This window comes from Malaclemys terrapin, chromosome 24, assembly GCF_027887155.1.
Source record: "Malaclemys terrapin pileata isolate rMalTer1 chromosome 24, rMalTer1.hap1, whole genome shotgun sequence".
NCBI classification, from domain to species: Eukaryota; Metazoa; Chordata; order Testudines; family Emydidae; genus Malaclemys; species Malaclemys terrapin.
Window position 1 is genome coordinate 2468267 of NC_071528.1, and position 11625 is coordinate 2479891.

General features: G+C 52.8%; 1 long non-coding RNA gene across 4 annotated transcripts; it reads right to left on the reverse strand.

The window, feature by feature from the left end:
- Window positions 1-1995: 1995 nt before the first annotated feature.
- LOC128828768 (uncharacterized) lies at window positions 1996-11302 on the reverse strand. Of its 4 annotated transcripts, XR_008443233.1 has the most exons (5): window positions 10312-10769; window positions 9591-9665; window positions 7407-7495; window positions 4815-4944; window positions 1996-3100 (listed from the first exon to the last, which is right to left on the reverse strand). It is a non-coding gene; the product is annotated as an uncharacterized LOC128828768 (long non-coding RNA). The 4 variants fall into 4 exon arrangements; XR_008443231.1 differs by lacking the exons at window positions 4815-4944; window positions 7407-7495 and adding an exon at window positions 11116-11302 and having other exon boundaries at window positions 10312-10629; XR_008443232.1 differs by lacking the exon at window positions 4815-4944.
- Between the last annotated feature and the right edge of the window lie 323 nt (window positions 11303-11625).

Below are 11625 nucleotides of genomic sequence, written 5' to 3' on the forward strand. Positions count from 1 at the left end.
GGCTGAGTTCACTCACCAACCCCCTGAAACATGTCAGTGCCCCAGAGAAAACCGGACCCCTGCTATTGGAACAAGATGCTGGAGATCTGAATGGGAAAGGGACTGTCTGAATTATCAAGATGTGGAACGAACAACAATCTACAGTGATGTCATTAACACAAACACACTCCAATCCTGCTCCAGCCAGAAGGGAAATGGGCAAGAATTCCTGCTGTCCAGCAATGGACACACTTATAGCCCCGCACAACAATGAGTGGGCTGGGGAGGCTGGTCTGAGCAAACAATGTGAAGTGATAATTCACTGAGAAGAGAATCACAGTGTAGGGAAACTAGTGGCCATTAGGTAGCTGTGGCTGAGGGGTTAAGGTGCTGGACTAGAAATCCCTTGGGGCCTTTCCACGTAGGTTTGAATCCTGCCAACTCTGGAAGCATTGAACTGTTGTTGTTGCTGTAGTCTCAGTGCTGGTGCATCCCTAGTGCCAACTGGAGGTAGATCTGGTCTCACTCTCAGGCTGTCTACACTTAAAATGCTCCTGGAGTACTTTGGAGTAGACAGTTGCTACAGTGACTGGTGAGGTTTTCCTATTGCTCTAGCTGCACTGACAGAACACAGAGACTGAATTCCCACCCCTCCTGCATAGGAGCTCTCAGCAGTTTCATTGTTCTGCAGCCAGCTTCCCATTAGAAATGCTGTTGTGGGACATTCCCAGACCTGGACATTTACCAAGGACAGAATTTGAAGAGGAAACCTGGCTCCTCCCACCGGGAGGGATTGGAGTGTTTTGTCCCTTGTGACGGGTTGGATCACAGAAAGCCCCTTGGGAGCTGCCAACCGATGTGCCAAGACTACTTCTGCCCCGGCTTTCCTGCCCTGGCAGCTCGGGACCCCAGCACCCTGTCTTGTTGAGCCAGACTTAACCTGAAAGCAGCTCACAGAAGTTCAGGTTCAGCTGTTTGTCCTCTATGACCCTAAATCCTTTTCATAGTCCCTGCTTTCCAGGCTACGGTTCCCTAGGCTCTAGGTGTGGCCACCAGCCTCCGTTCCCAGCTACAGGGCCTGGCTTTTGGCTGTATTAAACTGCATTTGTTTTACTAATCCCAGTTTACCAAACCATCCAGGCTGCTCTGTACAACTGCCCGTCATTGGCATTATTTACCAGTCCTCCAAGCTGTGCTAGCCACAGACTTTATCAGCCGTGATTTTATATTTACTTCCAGATGGTTAATTACAAAGTTGAATAGTGAGGGGGCTACAGCCAATCCCTGTGGTGCCTCGTTAACAGCTCCCCCATTCAGTGATGATGCCCCATGGACAGGTACAAGGTCAGACTTGGGGTTACCCATCAGGAGAAGGGGAGCAGGGGGATTATTTTACTACTGTTTTATAATGCACCTAATTGTTTTATTCACAGGCTAAACCTACAGTGTCTGTCACTCTTGTACCTGGGCCCTTCTGGGACAATTCTCGTCTCATTTACACTGGAGCCAATCCAAAGTGAATCCAGGCCATCCCTCGCAGCCTGCCCATGACTGCTGTCTGTGGAGATCTAGCCCAGGGAACATCCGAAGAAGTGGGCTGTAGTCCACGAAAGCTTATGCTCTAATAAATTTGTTAGTCTCTAAGGTGCCACAAGTACTCCTGTTCTTCTTTTTGCGGATACAGACTAACACGGCTATTACTCTGAAACTCTGCCATGGTTGGGCTGGTTTCCCGATTTCTTTGCTTCTGCGGAAACACTCCCAATGGCCTTTCCCCTTCCCTGTCCCGTCTCCCGGCAGGACCCGCTCTTTGCTACGGCTTGGGCCTGCTTCCACTGCTCCCTGGGGGATTGGCAGTTTCACTGCCTCAGGCTGCGCTGCCCCTTGCTGCCTCATCCGAGCCAGCTCAGACACTGTCTGGGGCTCTTCTGAAAGGTCTTTGTGTAAAATCCCAACGATTAGATGTGTCGCTTTGTTCCCGCCCCCCCCCCCCCCACTGTTATTTGTTTGTCCTGCCACTGGCTGCACAGCCGTCAGTCTGAGCCCGGGACCCCATTCTGCTAGGCCCTGCCCAGCCACACAAAGCTCTCCCTGCCCCAAAGAGCTTCCACTGAGTCATCGTATTGATCCCACAGGCCCAACGCTCTGCTCCTTCCCACAGGGCCTTCGAACATTTTCAACGTGTTTCTGGGCCTCTGAACCTTTTAATAAAATCACGTCTCTGGGTGAGTTACGGCTTTGCTCCTCCCCCACCCACTGGGAGCATCCTGAATGCCGCCAAACAGCTGTTTGTTGTGGCAGGCAGAAGGCCCTGGGAGGGAGGGGGCGGAGTGGGTTAGCGGGCGATGGGCTGGGGGGAGGGTAGAGCTTGGCTGCCAGTGGGTGCTAAGCACCCGCTAATTTTTCCCCGTGGGTGCTCCAGCCCTGGAGCACCCATGCAGTCAGCACCTATGATCCCCTCCCCCAAATCAAAATTCCTAGAGATTTTGGGTGCATCTCTCAATGTTGTAAATGTTACTAGCTTCTGTGGGTGCGTGTCTCTCTGGGTGGGTGTCCAGGTGTGTTTCTGTATAAGTTTATTGTGATGTCACGTATCGCAACAGCAAAGAATGTTCTGTCAGCATTCTTGCCCTGCCTTCGGTCTGCCAACTGGCTTGGTTGACAGCGGCTGGTGACCCAAGGAGCTGCTGATAGACGCGTACTATCCATCTGTCAACAACTTCTTGAATCAGCTATTTCCACACGTTTTCGAAAGAAGATGAGTTTTTAGAGAAGGTAATTCCCAGATTCCCAGGCGCTGATTGGCGGGGCTGCTGGTGGGCGGGAGGTGCTTGGGGCTGGAGGGGGTTAGTGGATGGGGGGCTGCTGACATATTCCTGTGGCTCTTTGGCAATGTTCACTGGTAAATTCTGGCTCCTTCTCAGGCTCAGGTTGGCCACCCCCGTCCTAGGGACTGGTGGGGGCCTGCGTTGCAACAGTCAGTTCTCAACATCCCGTTTTGATTTGAATGTGGGCATCTTTCAGTTCCCCTTCTGCGTCAGCCTTCCACGTTCTCTGGAGGCAGATTTCCATTATTTTATCTTTCAGCAGACGAGTATGGGTGAATTTCCATGGATAGAACCTAAAGGGAAGATAACAAAACTCATGTAAAATTTAGATTGATATCTCCATAAATAGTATTTCCCTTGGAGTTGCCCCTAAAGTAATGCACATTGGAAAAAATAACCCCAACTATACATACAATATGATGGGGGCTAATTTAGCTACAACAAGTCAAGAAAAAGATCTTGGAGTCATTGTGGATAGTTCTTTGAAGATGTCCACGCAGTGTGCAGAAGCGGTCAAAAAAGCAAACAGGATGTTAGGAATCATTAAAAAGGGGATAGAGAATAAGACAGAGAATATATTATTGCCCTTACATAAATCGATGGTATGCCCACATCTCGAATACTGCGTACAGATGTGGTCTCCTCATCTCAAAAAAGATATACTGGCACTGGAAAAGGTTCAGAGAAGGGCAACTAAAATGATTAGGGGTTTGGAACGAGTCCCATCTGAGGAGAGATTAAAGACTCTTCAGCTTGGAAAAGAGGAGACTAAGGGGGGATATGATAGAGGTATATAAAATCATGAGTGATGTGGAGAAAGTGGATAAGGAAAAGTTATTTACTTATTCCCATAATACAAGAACTAGGGGTCACCAAATGAAATTAATAGGCAGCAGGTTTAAAACAAATAAAAGGAAATTCTTCTTCACACAGCGCACAGTCAACTTGTGGAACTCCTTACTTGAGGAGGTTGTGAAGGCTAGGACTATAACAGCGTTTAAAAGAGAACTGGATCAATTCATGGTGGTTAAGTCCATTAATGGCTATTAGCTAGGATGGGTAAGGAATGGTGTCCCTAGCCTCTGTTTGTCAAGAGGGTGGAGATGGATGGCAGGAGAGAGATCACTTGATCATTGCCAGTTAGATTCACTCCCTCTGGGGCACCTGGCATTGGCCACTGTCGGTAGACAGGGTACTGGACTAGATGGACCTTTGGTCTGACCCGGTACGGCCGTTCTTATGTTATGTTATGTTATGTTATGTTATGTTATGTTCTAATTCACTCATTGCCTTCAAGTTGTGAATCTAAACCTTTTGTCTCATGTAATGATTGGCTAATGTATGTGTATTGAGACAATATCTATCTGTTTACATGATTGAAACACGCATAAATGAGATCAAATAATGCAGAAGAAAGAAATCTTAAGCTATGGAAAGTGATACAGCTCCACTCCCATCCCCTGGCTGTCATCTTGGCAGTTCTCTCAGAAATAATCTCATGGAGATAGACTTCAAAACTCTCTACAAATGCTACTATACCCGCATTGGGCTATATACAATAGATGTGTAAATTCCCCCCTACAATTCCTTTCCAGGAAAGGGGTTTAAATAAACTGTAGCCTACATTGGTCATGGGTCTCGGTGTGATTTCTTTGTTATTGTGTTGGTGGCCCAACTTCTGACTTGATGTTATAAATAGTATGGGAAATTCTTCATTTAAAGTTTACTGATTATTTTCCCCATGCTAATAAATTCCAGATATTGAAATAGTTGAGAATAAGTCAACATATTTGCAGCTGCAAATCCATCCTTCCAGACCCTCAAACCTTCTGGATGACAATCTTTTGTTCCTTTTCCTGGGTTCTCTGGGAACAGAGGTTTATTGGTTTTCAGCTTGGCCCTATCTGTTCCCAGAGTCCCAACATTCTGTGCACAAAGGAGTGGGGTTAATAATGAAGCAGTTTTGCAACTAGACTCAGGCAATGACCAAAGAAAACAGAAATTGACCTTTGCTGTTTCCATGTCTGCCCAATGGCAGAGGAGGCGTGAGATCCATGGGGTGAGAGTCAGGCTAGGAAATGTAGCCAGCGACTGTGTGAGGATGGGAGGAATTACAGAACTGGTGGATGGAGGTTTCCTGTTAGAGAACAAAAGGGGAGAACCTGTGATGTGCTCTGTCCAAGGAAGGTTATGAGAAAGAGGGAACAGGGATCCTGGTGCCTCTCCCCAAGGAAACCTCAGACAAAGCATCGCCTCTTGGACAGGAGCAGCAACCTTCACACTAGCAGTTACAGCCATCTTTAGGTTCATAAATTCATAGTTTCAAAGGCTCTAAGGCCAGCCCTGATCATCTAGTCTGACCCCCTGCATAACACAGGGTTATGAGTTCAATCCTTGAGGGGGCCATTTAGGGATCTGGGGCAAAAATCTGTCAGGAACGGTACTTGGTCCTGCTGTGAAGGCAGGGGACTGGACTCAATGACCTTTCAATGTCCCTTCCAGCTCTGTGAGATAGGTATATTTCCATATTAATTACTGCAGCTCTCTCCCCAGTACAGACCTGGCTGGGGGCAGCAGCAGCCCAGGCACCACCGTCCCTGCCGCAGCCCCCAGACTCCAAATGCCCTGCACCGGACACGGCTGCTCCCCACCCTCCCCTGGTGTAATGGTCAGCATGCAGGAGTCTGACTCCTACCATCTCACTTCAAGTCTCCATGGGACCACCGGGTACCCTGTTGGCTTGTGGCCAAGCCCTGGGAGCTCTGCTTCCTTCTATTGAGTTGTGCAAGAGCAAGTCTTTCCCCTCCTGCGGGGTGACTAGCGCCCACTGATGCCAGGTCCTCGCTCTGGCTGGTTTGACGGAATGGCCGCAATGGGCCGGGCCCTAGAACTTGACACCCTGGCTAGAGATGCTGCAGTCCTGAGGGTTGCGATTCTCGCAGCTTCACCAGATACCCACAAGCTTGGCCCTTGCACTTGCTGCCGCGCTTTGACTCTTGCCCACATGGCCCGTAACGAAAGGAGGCCTAGGCCCAGGGTGGATAGGCAGGAGGGAGGAAGAGCCCCAGGCTGGAGCCCAGCACACTTTCCTCCTCCGGGCTCCTAGAGCAGAGGCGGCTGGTGCTGACAGCTCCAAGGGAAGGCTTAAAAGCCACAGAGCAACCGAGGGTGGGGCAAGAGGAGGGGAGGACCGTGCCTGCGCGTGTGCTGCAGACAGCCACAAAGACACCAGCCAGCCTGCTCCCTGGCACACCAGACACCCACTGAAAGGCCATCCGCAGACCAGCATGGGGGGCAGCTGCTGATGCTCTGTGGCCAACATCAGAAGACGGTAGGAGAGCAGGGCCAGCCCCGCTGCTGGGGCCTCTTACCATTCCCGCTCCAAGGTTGCTCATTTCACAGTGGGGCAGGAGATTTTCCCCCAAGAGGCTTTTCCCCAGCTGGTGAGAAGCAGAGAAACAGCCGGGCTCCAAAGGTGCTATTTAGCAGCCCCCTCAAGCAGAGGGACAGGCGCACATTTGGAAGAGGGAAACTGCTCTGCACACTAGCCTGGGCATCCGCCCATTTTCTTTGGCAAGTCAGGAATGGCAAAGGCTAGCAACGAAGGCTCACGCTCTAGCCTTTGTGATGCCCTACACCCCAATTCCGTCCTGGGGCTCTAGCTGAAACCAGAGCATGGGCCTGAGCGGCCAAGAAGAGGTTCCAGGCCTGAAGAAAGCAGGAATTTCTGCACAAAGGGAAAACTAAGCAACACAACCATGAAGGGACTTGACCCCTCAATCGCCTGATCTAAAGTCAGCTGCCTTCACCCTTAGGCCACAGGGGACAAGCCTCTCCAAAGCCTTCTTTAGAAAAGGGGGATGGACACTGTTTCTCGGGTCATCTACTGAGGGGCAGAGACTCTCTGGGCACAAGAAATCGAGTTCCCAGTGAGATGTGGCGCCAGGTGCAGGACTTTGGCAGGGAGGCTTCAGCATGGGGGATTGGGATGCAGCTGGCTGTCTAGGTGCGATTTAGTGGCCCCATGGCACAGGAGGGAGGTCGAGGAAAAGGAATCTTGCTGGTAGGCAGTGGCCGTGGAGAAAAAGAGGAAGGGGACCTGGGACTTTTTTTTTTGGTCTCTCTTTTGCCTGCCTGCCTCCTTGCCCTTGTGGGGGAGGTGTAAAGGCTTTCAACAAGCCTGGCTAGCTCAGCCTGTAGCGCTCCTTGTCCCTCCCAGCAGACAGAGGGGGGCAGGGTCTTCTCATTTCCCACCCACCTACTAGGCACAGGGTGATGGGGGAGGCAGAGCTCTGGGCAGAGAACAGGGACAGGAATCCCAGCACCTCCCCTTTGTATTCACTGCAGTCTCTGCCTAGGGGGTTCAGGCTCCAGTGCTCTGCTCTGTTTTCCCAGCCCTGTCCAGGGGGGTGTTTCCAGTTTCAGAAATGGGGGAATGTTCACACGCTCCCAATGGGTCTGTTCATAAACCAGGCCAGAGGCTGAGCATGTCCCAGCAGGTTTATCAGTCCCTGTCCCCCCCCAAACCTCAGCCTGAGTGTTTCCTGACCCTCCCCCTCTACAACAACCCTCCCCAGCAGCTCCCCCAAAATCCCCTACCTGAGCTGGATCCACCACAGCCATTTCCCTGCCCCAGCCCCTAGGAGGATAGGACGATCTGGAGCAAAATGGGGGCGTTATTCTGCAGCCTGTCGGGGTGAGAAGGGAAATTCGGGAGGTTTCTGAATGAGTGTTAGTCCATTTCACACCCCGATTCCCCCAGGCTTTGTCCCTGTAGACAGACACTAGACTCTGCCATGCTGGGAGAAGCCTCAGTGACGCTATTACAGCACAGACCCGACCTCTCCCCCAGGACTAAACCCACCAGACGCTATTACACTATCCCAGGAAAAGAGTCTCTGAGCCAAACGCCAGAAAAGAGCAGAATCAAAGGAGCCGCTTTGGGGGATCCCCCGACACTGTCCCCAGAACAGCCCATTCCCTCAGCAGCGCAGGGACCAGGCAGAGGCAGGAACTGGCTTTTCCTCTCCCTGCTCCTCACCTCTCCCAGGAAAGTCACTGCCCCGGGGGGCTGCAGGGAATGGAGCTGGGCAAGGCTGGGTGCCCAGAACCTCCTTCCCCACTGATTGCTCCAGCTGCCCCGTCCAGTCTCTCCCCTCTCCATCCTGCACGAAGAGCTGGTCACTGTCCTGCATTCCCGTGGGCATTTCCTCGCCAATAGCTACAGCCACTGCTAACGGGCGTGAGCCTGGGGGCGCTGGGGCAGCAGCTCTGCGCCGCGCAGACACTCGGGGCAGAGATGGGGTGAGCAGGAGCCATTTCTGCAGAGTCACTTTCCAGCCAGGCCCCAGCACTTACCCCAGATCTCTCGTATCACCTGCAGTCTCTGGGTCAGGAGCTGATACCAGCAGAGCCCAGGGCTGCCCCAGGGGGATAGTTCAAGACCCAGGAGAAAGTCCCCCCTTGGCTGGGCACAGCTGGTCTGGGATCATAGTGATGGTCTGTCCCAGCACAGACCCCACTCGGCAGCAGCAGCTCCTCAGCCCAGGCCCCCAGATCCCAGCAGAGGCAGCAGCATCTGCCCCAGGAAGCCCTGCGAGCTCCAGGGCTCCAGTATCCTGAGCTCAGAGAGAGACGACACCGACTCCTCGGCCTGAGCAATGACCAGAGCCTCTGCTGGGGGCGGCTAACGACCGAGCCTCCCTGCGCTGCCCCCGCAGCCCCCAGGGACAGTCAGGCTGATGCTGATCTCATTTGCCCCTCTGGACCCATAGCGGAACCGGAGACCCAGTTCAACCCGGGATTTCGTACATGAACCAGAACCAAATCTCACCCATGCATTTGTTTTACCGACTGAACCAGAACTGAACCAAAAAAAAAAAAAGGGCGGTGTGTGTGTGTGTTACCAATTAAAAGAAAGATTCAGCATTTTTAAAGCTCATTATATAAAAAAAATAATAATAACCTACAGAGATCTTATTTTCATTTGAAGAGAAGACAAGAGAGTAGCGGGCTAGTGATGGCCCCAGAACAATGAGAAGAGAAGGGGGCCAGCCCAAAAGAGCAGGGAGGGAGAGGGAAACCTTGGGAGCTGCCTGCACACCATGGGAGGCAGAAGGAGGCCCAGAGGTAGATGATCCATCTCTGAGATACCCCTGGGGAGAGAAGTGGTTGGATGCTCCCTGGGCCCTGAAGTTCATAATAATTCTTCAAGTCCAAGGGCAAAGGTAACGGCTGCCCAAACCTCTCCCCTTGACATGCCTCCTCCCATCATCCCCACCCCTGGGGCAGCTCCTCCCTCCAGTTGCCCCACTTGAGGCAGGGTTCAAGCTCCAAACTCCCTTCCCCACTGAAGCCTCCCGCCAGCCCCCTCCCCCACTGTCTGATACCCACCCCTACCCTAGAGAGATCTGTTTCTCTCACACATATATCTTGATCCTAGACATCAACCCCCACTGTCAGCAGAGGACAAAGTCAAGGCAAAATTTCATGACACCAAAAAGTGGATGAAGATGGAAATGCTTGAGTCAGAAATAATGATGTCAGAGAATCAATGTCAGACACGTCTGAAACTGAAAGATGAATTGGAATGTCTTCTGAACGCTTGTGAAATCTCTAAAAAGGAAGCGATATCTGGATGATGGAAAGCTCAAAAAAGGATTGGGCCAATTCCTGATTCATTCACAGATGGGCCACGTCTCCATAAGAAAGAAAACATATTGAACTACTGGGAACAGCTGAAAAATGTCACGCCCACGCTAAATCAACTAGCAAAATTCATACCGGCAGTTCCATAACATAAGTGAGCGTCAAAAGGCAATTTCCGGGCCTCCAATGTGTCCTTTCACTGCAGAGGGCCTGTATGACAAAGCAAATGTCTAAATATGGTTTTTTAGGTTTCTCAAACAGACTGTTTAGGAAAAAATAATCATGTGTATTTGACAACACAAAAACACTAGGGAAACTCATGTAAAGTTAAAGTTACCAAATAAATAAATAATCAAAAATCCAAACAGTTTCCAATATTGAATTGCAGCTGGATTTACCTCCACTAAGTTTGAAATAGGATTTAAACTAGTAACTGAACTTCTATTTTTGTTTCTTTCAGTGGCCTTGAACCAGAAATGAAACCAAACGTATTGAATGGAACTGAACCAGAATCAAACCAAAACAACTGGGAGGTGAACTCCCTTCCTGCTGTTGCTAGCGGTGACTCTGGTTGACACAGAAATCGGAGGGGGACCCTGTTCAGTCCTGTCAGCCCCAAACATTTATCATCCAGGAGTAAGATCCCCAAATAATGAGACTGTCTTAACCAAACAAAGAGTAAATTAGGAGCAGGGGGCGTGTGTGTGCAGAGGGGGTGGGGGGATATTTGCAAATTCTGAGCCCTTAGCGGGAAGTCTGATGCCCCCCCCCATGATTGTTTGACCTAGGGATGTAAATATTGGTTAAAACGATTAGCCGGTTAGAATTATATCATTTAACTCGTTAACCGTTTTACCTCAGGTCTCTCCAGCGGGCCGGCACAGGGCAGCCGGGGCTGGGGTCCCAACGACCAGGTACAGCAGGGTCTGCTCCAGGCCGCCATGGCTGCCGAAGACAGGGCTGGAGCCACTCCAGCGTGGCTCTGTCCGGGATCCTGCCTGCCCACCGGCGTGGGGCTGCCCCACACCCCCCAGCCCACTGTAGCCGGGACTCCTCTGGCCCAGGGGGGCTGGCCGGTCGGCGGGGTTAACTGGCAAGGTCCGGTTAACCGGTAAGCAAACCAGTAAACCCAGTACTTCCTGGTTCACCTTTGATATCCCTGGTTTGACCATGTCTAGGGAAAAAGATTTCCAGTGGCTGCTGGGCGGGGCAGCCCCTCCCAATCTCCTACCCCATGGGCTGGGGGAGCTGCCATTGTATCTCTGCCCATCCCTCTCCCTCCTCCTGCCCTCTGGCTCTGCCCTCCCCAGCCAGTCTCTGCTTGCTCCATAGTCTCCCTCCAGCCCCCCCACAGCCCCTCCCCCACATCCCCCCTTTTCTTCCGTTTATCGGACACTCAGAGTTTCCCTCTAGTCCAGCCCCCTCCCACATCCCTGTTCCCCAATTCCTGCCCCCTCCCAGATCCCCGTCACCCCCCCTCCCACCCCCTACCACATTCCCCTTCCCCCTCCCGCCCCCTGCATCCCTATTCCCCAATTCCTGCCCCCTCCCACAATCCTTCCCCCTCCCCCCGGCTCCCCACATGTCACTGCCCCCGCCCCCACCCCCTGCAAACCCTGGGCGCTGCAGCCGCTTCCCTCTGCCCGAGGCCGGGACTCACAGCTCGCCCCGCTGGGAGCAGCTTGGGCCGCCCGCCCCGCACAGGCTGCACCGGGAGCAGCTCCCTGCGGGGGGCAGGTCTCCCCTTCTCCCCACGTGGGGCACTGCCGGGGGGGCTCGGGGTCCCAGTCAGGGGGGCCGGGCCGGGGTCTCTGCCCGGGAAGAGTCTCTCGGGGGGCGGGGCAGCGGGAATGTCCCTTCCCCGCCTGCAGCCAGGGCTCGGGGGGGCCCCAAGGCAGCAGCCGAGGTCCGGGGGGCTGGCAAGGCAGCGCCCGCAATTCACTCCTGCTGCTGGGCTGGGCCCCGGCTCGCTCCGCCCGGTGCCTCCTGGGCCCTGGCGAGCTGGAGTCCCTGGGTCTGGCCGGGGGGTCTGGCTCTTATTCATGTCTTGTGGCGTCACCTCCGGCCCCCAGCAGGGACGTGGGGCCAAGGGGTCCATGCCCAGGGGCCCAGGGATTTCAAAGGCACTGGGCCGAGGGGATCGAGCTGTGTTTTTAAATAAAAATGAAGA